General features: G+C 38.5%; 1 pseudogene; it reads right to left on the bottom strand.

Moving 5' to 3' along the window:
- Positions 1-7,202: 7,202 nt before the first annotated feature.
- LOC132520471 (nucleotide triphosphate diphosphatase NUDT15-like) lies at positions 7,203-7,734 on the bottom strand (annotated as a pseudogene).
- Positions 7,735-9,442: the final 1,708 nt, after the last annotated feature.

The following is a 9,442-nucleotide window of genomic DNA, read 5'->3' as shown; positions in this document are numbered from 1 at the left end:
ATGTTTCATCATAGGCCCTTTTCACACTGAAATCCTAATGAATGTTTTGTACTGTAGGTAACAATAGGGCATGTGACCTGAGAGAAGCACAAGAGTTTTCTTTTACTTGGCTTTTTTTTTTTAATGAAGAAGAAAAAATATGAAGAATATAAATCACAAAATAAGTCCCACATTTTAAAATTACTAGTTTACCATATTAAACACATTTTACACAGTCTAGTATTTTCCTTCTAAAATTAGATATTCTGGAGTAATTCTGATATTTTAAAAGGAATCTTATTTTAGAGATAAGAACTACTGACTTTTCAAAGTGTTAGAATTTTTATTAAATTTTGAGTCTGTGATAAACAAACCACTAATTTTTTCCATATAAACTAATATCAAATCAGAATTCTCCATTTGTAACTTGTACTTTGTGCAGGGCTTTAATAGTTATGCTACCTAAATTTTTATCTTTCTAGCTTTAGGGTATTAGATATAATTTAGGGTTGAGATATAATTTTGAACCTTAATCTGTCAACCCCTGAATTATATATCCTTCCCATGTCTTTTACTTTAGACATACAAATAAAACTCTTAATTCCCAAGAGTTACATGTTTTTATCAACAAAACAATCAATATATCAGCATTTGCCATGATCAAAATTTTTTATAATATACCATATATATGTATTTAAATACACTAAAAATGTCTTAAAGAGTGTGCACAGATAAAATGATTACTTCTGAGGAGGGAAGGAAGGTATCTGACTGAGTAGAGTGCAGGATGTGTGTGTTGGACAAGGAATGTTATCCACATCTATAATGTTCTAATTTTTCACAAGAAAGTTATTCAGTTACTACTTGAGTATTAAAAAGTAATTTTGAAAAAGAAGTATAATAAGAACACCTCCCCTTCCCCTTCAAGCTCCAATAATTTTCTGGCAAAAGAAACCAAGTTAGTGTAAAAGAGAAAAATCATTGGGTTCATTCCAAAGATTAGAGTGGACATTGATTTTAAGGATGAGTATTCTTTCAGTATGTTTTAGTGTGTTCATATTCTTAATCTTTTCCAGAACTATAACTAAAGTACTATAATCTATCAAAAACACATACACATTAACAAACAAAAGCAAACCAAACTTCCTCTGTACTCTGAGTCAGACAGTCTTGGGAAAAATATCTTAGTGTTGAAACTTATTAACCTGTCACTTTGCCTCTCTGAGACTCAGTTTCCTCATCTGTAAGATGGGATAATAATGACTGCCACATGTACTATGCTCTGATTTATGTTTTCCTTTACTATTCATGTATAAGAGATTGGAATACACTGCTAATGCTTGAGATTATATGTAGAAATCAAACAAGCAATGATAGAAATACTGAGAAATGTGGGAATTTAGGGAAGGGGAAATGCATTTGGGCTACAGTGATAAAGGAATGTTTGAGGTAAAAACTGAGAATTGAGTGCATGGAGAAAAGGATGGGTAATCCAAAGGTGCAGAGGTTTAAACGTGCAGTGTCTGAGATTCAGTATTTAGACCTGTCAGGTTGGTGAATAAGGTTGGCAAAAGAAAGTAAAGTTGAAAAACAAACCTAAAATCTTCTTTTAATTAATTTAGATAGCAAAGTCTTCCTCTTCTTGATTTACAATACAATACACTTCTGGGCAGGTTGAGACATAACAGGCTGTGTTCACACAGTAGTTAAGCAAACTTACTAACAGTTAAAAAAATCAATCATTTTTAGAGTGGTACCAAATGAAAAGTAATTGGTTTGACTTTCTTCTTCTCTTTTGTCCTTTCAGAATACACTGGATTTACTGATTGTTTGGGCATTGTGTAACCTACCATTCTCAAATCCGGCAGTGCATTAGAATCACTTGGTGGGCATTTAGAAATACCCAAGCCTTGGTCCTGTCCTTAAAAACGTCTGATTTAATTGGTCTGGGGTAAGACTTGGTAATCAAATATTTGAAAATCACCTTTAGTGATTCTAATGGGGAGCCAGAGTTGAGATCCCCTTATGTAGTTAATGTTTTAATCTCCTAGAGATCTTGTTATAACGCAGATGCTGATTCAGTAGATCTGGGGCTGAGGGGCTGGATTTTGCATTTCTAATAGATCCAAGTCAATTCTGAAGCTGTGGTCTGTGGACCATACTCTGAGTAGTGAGCCTGAGTCCTCTGTTCAACTGCAAATGTCACACGGATCACAAATGTCATGATCTGGCTCAACTTCTCAGCTGTTTGACCAAAGCAGACCAATTCAGTTCAAATAGATAAATCAATACTCTGACCAAAATAGTGTGTGTATATACATACATACATACATACATACATATATACATACATTAAATTATTTACCAAAACCTCTGAAAAGAAACCACCCATATTTCCCACACTATTCACTCAACAATAGTTAATATTTTTAAGACAATGTTAGCATTATCTGTTATGAGAAATGACTTTCTTCTGTAAAACGTGAAGGACATTTTAGTTCTTTTCTGATGAAATACCTCTGATATAGGATAAAACCGGGTTAAATTGCCATGATATTAGACTCTCATGCTGAAGCCGTCACAAGTGATTTTCTTTTCCATCAAGATTCTGCCCAACAGAGTTAAAAACCAGAAATGTCAATATTACATTAAAATGTTATTATGAAGTGTACTTCATGTGGAGAAACCATTTCTCCAATTTTTCTCTCAGTTATATCTTAATGTTAGATGCTTACAGAAAGCCCTGCCCTCAGAATTGGAGCTCCAGGACACTGCTGGGAATAATGATAAAGTGATTAGAATTTTTTCAGCATTATCCCTGTGATATGGACCAAGGATTTGATGATTTTTATACTGTACAAGAATGTCAAAAAAGAATCAACTATGTCTGCTATTCTTCCTTTTTAATGTCCTTTCTCTAAATATTTCTGCTGTATTTATCCCCCAAACTATTTCCCCAGATGATCACAGAATATAATAGCTTAAAAGAATTCACACTATTATCAAGTGTATTTTGCACATAAAAGCTCCCTGAGACAACAAAGATCCACTTTTGTTTCCAAACAATCAAGGTTGTTTTATATTATTTTTTTAGCGTGTGCAGCCAGGGTAAGATAAATTATTCTTCCATTTGCCTTTTCATATAGGCGATATAGGTTTCTGTTCTCGGAAACCTGTTGATTGGAAATAAGCATTGCTTTATGTTAAAGACCACAATACAGAAGTGTTAGGTTTGAAGGAAATATTAGAGGGTGTGTTGAAGACTCCACTAGATTTTCTAGACGTGGCTTTACTTTCACTCTGTTCTATTATACTTTCACTCTGATATGCAATACTGCTGACTTTTCACTTGTATCTTAATTCTGTAGTTCCTGATCGGAGGAACTCCTTAAGGTCAAGGATCCTGTTATATTAAGCATTTTCTGGAATAGAGTTGATACTCCATAAATGTTCTGTGAATGAATGTGTGGTTTGAGAGCCATCCACATAGTTCAGTCTTCTATCCACCCATATTCATCAATGGGATTTCTTAGAAATGGGCTCTGTTCCACTTGCCCTCTCTTCACCCTTGCCATAGGCTATGGATATTTGTTTTTGACCCTTCACAAGTTGCTTTAAAGACTCCAGGGCACAGAGTAATTTTTGTTTGCTCATGAACAAATTTAAATTGTGTCTATAGTGAATATTCACAGGTTGGCCATTTTTCTTGTTCACTAATACTCAATAACTATCAGGTTTTCCTTTGGGGAATTTTATCCCTGTCATTTTAGAGAAACCATGTAGATTATATGGGACTGATGAACACCACTCCTCTCTCAAATCTGAGGTGGACTTTTCTTGGCATAAACCTACCTCCATCTGCCACAGTGACTGGACCAGGTAATGTCTTTATTAGCATATGACCGTCTCAGGAATGAATGAATTAGTTCAGATGTGATCCAATCAGCAGGAAGCTCAACATATAGGTTGGGAACCCTGGGACACAGAGGCCCTGTTGCTCTGGAAATTGTAATGTGTGTATGAGCCATCATGCAGTAGCCATTTTTTTCCCCATGAATGAAGCCGCACTAAAGATAAAGCCAACAAAGAGGACAGAGCCGAAGGACTAACAGAAAACAGGAATTGGAGCCCTGAATGGACTATGCCTGAAGCCTCCCTCCCTCTGACCTCCTCAGTTAAGTGATTCAATACCCTCCCTTTTGTGGTTTAAGCATTTTATGTGATTCTATTGACTGTAAAAGAAATCATCGTAACTGAGGCATGAATACTGTAAAATGGGTGTGCAGGAGGAAGTTACCCAGTGCAGCTCAAACTCAGTACACACTTTCCAAAAAGATTTATTGTCTTCCAATCAGTAAAATGTTTTCATCTATATTCACCAAGGCTTGTAACATTATTGGAGCAATTATATTCTGTCAAGAGTCTAATGAATTTGAGGATTTGTCACAATTTTGGTTCATTTTTATGACAAATATATGGGTTTATCAAACTGCCTGTGCTAAGTTGTAGCATATCTGACAGTGATAGAGGGTTTGAAGATGCCTTCTTGAATAGTTTCCTCACAATTGCTCTGTGAGGGTTCCTTTATTTGGTCTGTGTAGAGTAAGGATTAAAGCAAAAAATTATTATGCTAAAGATGTGGCTAGGGCCTGATTATGGAGAGTATTTTCTGCCATACTAAGGAGACATGGCTTTACTTTACAGACCATGGGCACCAGCAGGGCAAAGGAGAGATTAGAGAAGTGGGAGACTGAAGGCAGGGAAGCCAAGTTACAGCCAAAATCCAGATAAAAGATGTTGAGGACTTGACCTAAGCTAGTAGCAGTGGAAATAGAGAAACGTGGGCAGATATAAAAGAGCTTAAGAAGAGAAAATCAAAATGATTTGGTTATTAGCTGGATGTGATGGAGAAGAAAGAGTCAAGGTCAACTGACTTGAACGATTGGCTGGCTGGCTGTGGCATTCACCGCATTCACTGCAACAGCACAGAAGGAGGAACATTTGATACTAGAAGAATAGTTCAGTCTTGGACATCATGATTTGATGGGCAAGTGATATTGGAAGTTAGGGATATAGACAGTAGGCAACTGAGTGTGTGGACTAAAATCAGGAGAAAAATATGGGGGGAGTTTTCAGCTACCATCTATCTCCCTGCACAAGTCTAAACTTAGGAGTCATCCTTGATATTTTCCCTTCCTTCACCCACGTTTGATCTAATACCAAATTTTACTATATCAAAATTATCTCCTAAAACATCTCAAATCTGTCCATTTCTCATGTCCACTGACACCACTCAAATCCAAACTAGAGCCCCCCCTCCCCCCCGCCATCCACCATTTGGTCCTCTAATATCTGCTGCACCACAGTGATGTTTCAAAAACAAAAATTTGATCATGTCACCCGTTCCCTCACTCCTGTCTCCGTTTTGTACCCTTCAATTCCTTCCCATTGCTCTTAGGATTAAACTGAACACCAATGTGGTCTGGAGGCCCTTGTGTGGTCTGGTCTCTGCTTCCTTCTCTAATTCTCTCTCTCTCTCTTTTTTAAAGAATTCTTTTATTAATTTATTTACAAATAACAAAAACCGTTATATGTTAACATAATTTTTATAAAAAATATAGGTATTTTTCTTTAAAGAAAAAACAAAAGAACCAGTGAAAAGAGTGGCATTGTTTTACATTTTTGTCAATTTCTTTCACGTCTAGCTTAATAGAAGAGAGCTAGACTCTCATATCTGCTTTGCGTTCAGTCTGCTACAGTATCACACAACATGCAAACTCCTCTGTACACTCAGGAAAGAATGAGAATGAAAAAAGCAAATGAAGTCTTCATACGAGAAAAACAGCTTTAACCCTGAGGATCCTTGAAAGGGTCTTGAGGACTTCCCTGGGTCACACTTTGAGATCCACTGCCCTAGTGTAATAGCATTTTACACATAAGGAAGCTGAATCTCAGATCAACTAAGAGATCCAAAATGACAGGGCCTGTGAATGATGGGATACAAATCCTGGATGGTTTGTCTCACTTCCCTTGCTTTAGGTTCTCAATTGGAAACCTGGGAAATACACCCTAAAGACCTGTCTTGTTTGCTCTAGTTGCAGGGACTGTCACACTATATTACCAAAACTTTTTTTGATTTAAATAAAAGAGGAAAATCAACAAATGTGTTAAATTCTGCAATGGGAATACTGTTGCAGAATGTCCCGCCCTTGAATTAGGTTCTCTATTAGAACTGAAACATTAAGACAAATTCTGCACTCTCCTCCATGCACACTGGTAATGACAAACAGCAGAGTCAATACCACAGAGAAATAGGGAAAGCAGAATTACCACAACATCACCATTTATCACATTTTCTGAGTCTGAAATACAATTCATAACACAATCCCTGAAAATTTTTCACAAGTACTGGCTGAAAGCGTGTTGGGTATATTTAGAGGAATCCCTTCCAATCCCACCATACACACAGCATCACCTTCTTTGGATGAAGACCGGCCTTTGGTGTGCTCGGTGGTGGCTCATTTCGCTTGCCCCACGATCTCTTCCATTCCACATTATTGTACAGTATCCACTTTTCATTGCCCTTCACAATTTGTTTTAAAAACGGAACGTTTTCATTACGTTTCAGTAGAGAATCGCATGCAGAAATACGGTCAAGAAGGTTTTTGGCACTTATGTGGAACCCAAACATCAAAGCGGTTCATATAACCAAGCTGGTGCAAATGCTTTTCAACAGTTGATTTGGATATTTTGAGTATGTTGGCTATCTCCCGAGTGGTATAATGTCCATTGCTCTCAATCAATGTCTCGATTTGATCGCTATCAACTTCAACTGGTCTACCTGACCATGGAGCATCATCCAGTGAGAAATCTCCAGCACGAAACTTCGCAAACCACTTTTGACACGTTTGCTCAGTCACAGCACCTTCTCCATGCACTGCACAAATCTTTTTTTGCGTTTCAGTTGCATTTTTACCTTGCTTGAAATAAGCATAATAGGCCAAAAATGTTGCTTTTTTCTTCCATCTTCAATATTAAAATGGCTACACAAAAATTCACCAATTTTGATAAGTGTTTCTTTAAATGCACACTGATATGACAGTTGTCACAATACAATCTAACAAAATTGCTTCGAATGAAGTTAAAGACAACTGAGCGCTACTAAAGCCATCTCACAGGAAAACCGAATGAACTTTATGGCTAACCCATTAAAAAAAAACAAATCATGGAGTCTCCTTGTTCACCTGTAGGTGATTTCCTTTATATCCTACCAGATGATCCAAATCTTCTTTAAATGGATCATAGCCTTGTTCCTTTAAACAACGTAGTGCCCAGAAAAGCTGGTCCAGGGGAGGAAATTCTTCCCAAGGAATCCACTCCCAACTTTCATTTTTCTCAGGCTCTACATTCTTTGGTTCTGAACCATGAGTCACATCCACCTCTCCTTTCATTAAAATAGTGACATAATGGTAAGTCTCTTCCTCAACGAAAGAATTCACAACCGAGGCCAAGCGAACATTTTTCAGGTGAAGAGCTGCTTCTTCCCAGGTTTCCCTTTGAGCACATTCTTTCCAGCTTTCACCGAACTCCAGTTGGCCCCTGGGAAGTTGGAGATTGCCGGCTCCAAATGACCCTTTCTGTCTTCCTCCCCAGGAGGATGCAGTGAGGATACCTGCAGCTGGTCACCACGACTCCTACCCTGACTCCTACCCTGACTCCTGGGTGCTGCCCCTGCGGCTCGGCACTGGCCGTCATAGCGCGAGAGTCTAATTCTATCTTGCTCTTCCTTTCCCCTTATGATGTTTTAGCAAAACTGATCTTCTTGAAGTTCTTTGAATACTTTGTACTCTCTTTTATTTCCTCCTCTCCTCCTTTACCTAGTGAGTACATTTGCATCCTGTTGATGTCTACCCAAGCACCACTGCCTTAAGGAGCCCTGCATTTCTCCTTTACCCTAGGTCAGATTGATGTGTTATACTTTCTTAGGACTATCTTCCTTTACTTTGGAGCCATTAACTCATCTATAGGTGTAGAATCGTATGTGTGATTATTTGTTTTATATCTGCTTTCCCTATTAAAGACTAAGTTGCATGAGAGCAGGAATCCTGTTGGTTTTACTCACAATAGCTATCCCAGTGTTTGGCACATAGAAGATGTCCTAAAAATATCTGTTAAAAAAGTAAATGAAAAGGTATAGAGTGTTGGCATCTCCATATAGAAAGTAATTCAGGCACAGGAGTGGATAATATCATTAAGTGAAAGCATGTAGATAAAAAAGAGAAAGGAGATTAACAGAGAACTCTGAGGGATATCACCATTTAAGACAGCCTGAGACAGAACACCCAAATCTGACCAAGAAGGCTGTCCAGAGAAGTAAGAGGAAAATTAAGAGAGTCTGGCATCATGGAAGCTGAAGGAGGGGGAGTTTCAAGAAGGAAAAAGCGGTCAACACAGGGATGTCAAATAGGAAGTAAAGAGTGCCCACTGGGGCTTCCCTGGTGGCGCAGTGGTTGAGAGTCCGCCTGCCGATGCAGGGGACGCGCGTTCGTGCCCCGGTCCGGGAAGATCCCACATGCCATGGAGCGGCTGGGCCCGTAAGCCATGGCCGCTGAGCCTGCGCGTCCGGAGCCTGTGCTCCGCAACGGGAGAGGCGACAACAGTGAGAGGCCTGCGTGCTGCAAAGAAAAAAATAAAAGGTTGCTAATAACAACAATCTACCTAACAGTTGCTGAGCACGAACAATGTGCCAGGCACTGCTCTCAACTCGTCACATTTATTAACACATTTCATACTCAAAACAGACCTACTTACTGAATATTTCTATTACTTCTACCTACAGAGAAGGAAGCTGAGACTTAGAAGGCTGTTTCAGTAGAGTAGCAAACTGATCCCAGATGCAGTGTGGGGGGTTGAAGAAGAAGCTGGAGACAAAGAAAGGGAGACAGAAAGTTAGGACACATATTGTAATAAGTTTGACTATTAAGAAAAGGAGGTTGTAATTGGACAGGAGAGTGTGGTAGAGGGAGAGAGTTTTTAAGGTGGACCAGATTTGCATTAGTTTAAATATTGATGGGAAGGAACCAACAGAGAAGGTTGACTTAAAGACATAAGAGAGGGAATTCTCAAATTACTGAGAATCTCAAATCATATTAGTGCATTCCAAGAGAAAGTATATGCTGGGAGTAGCAATCCACACTGGACCCTAAGCATCCTTACATATTTTATGTCTGATCACTCTTTACCCAAGCCATTTTTCAGGACTGGGTTTGCACAGAGAGATGAGCTAACATCTCCACTGAGAAAACAAACAGGCTTGTTTCCACTAACTAAAGGTGGTGGATTCCCCAAGCTCAGTGGTCCCCTTTTTTAATGCAACCAATTGATGTGTAGGCATCTATAATGAGCCCATTGTGTCACTGCTGTGGGATTTGGGGGGGACATGGGGAATTGACACAAACAAATG

Source organism: Lagenorhynchus albirostris, chromosome 5, assembly GCF_949774975.1.
Source record: "Lagenorhynchus albirostris chromosome 5, mLagAlb1.1, whole genome shotgun sequence".
Classification (NCBI taxonomy): Eukaryota; Metazoa; Chordata; class Mammalia; order Artiodactyla; family Delphinidae; genus Lagenorhynchus; species Lagenorhynchus albirostris.
The sequence above is the reverse complement of the archived record's forward strand: the minus strand, read 5'-3'. Positions and strand labels throughout refer to the sequence as shown.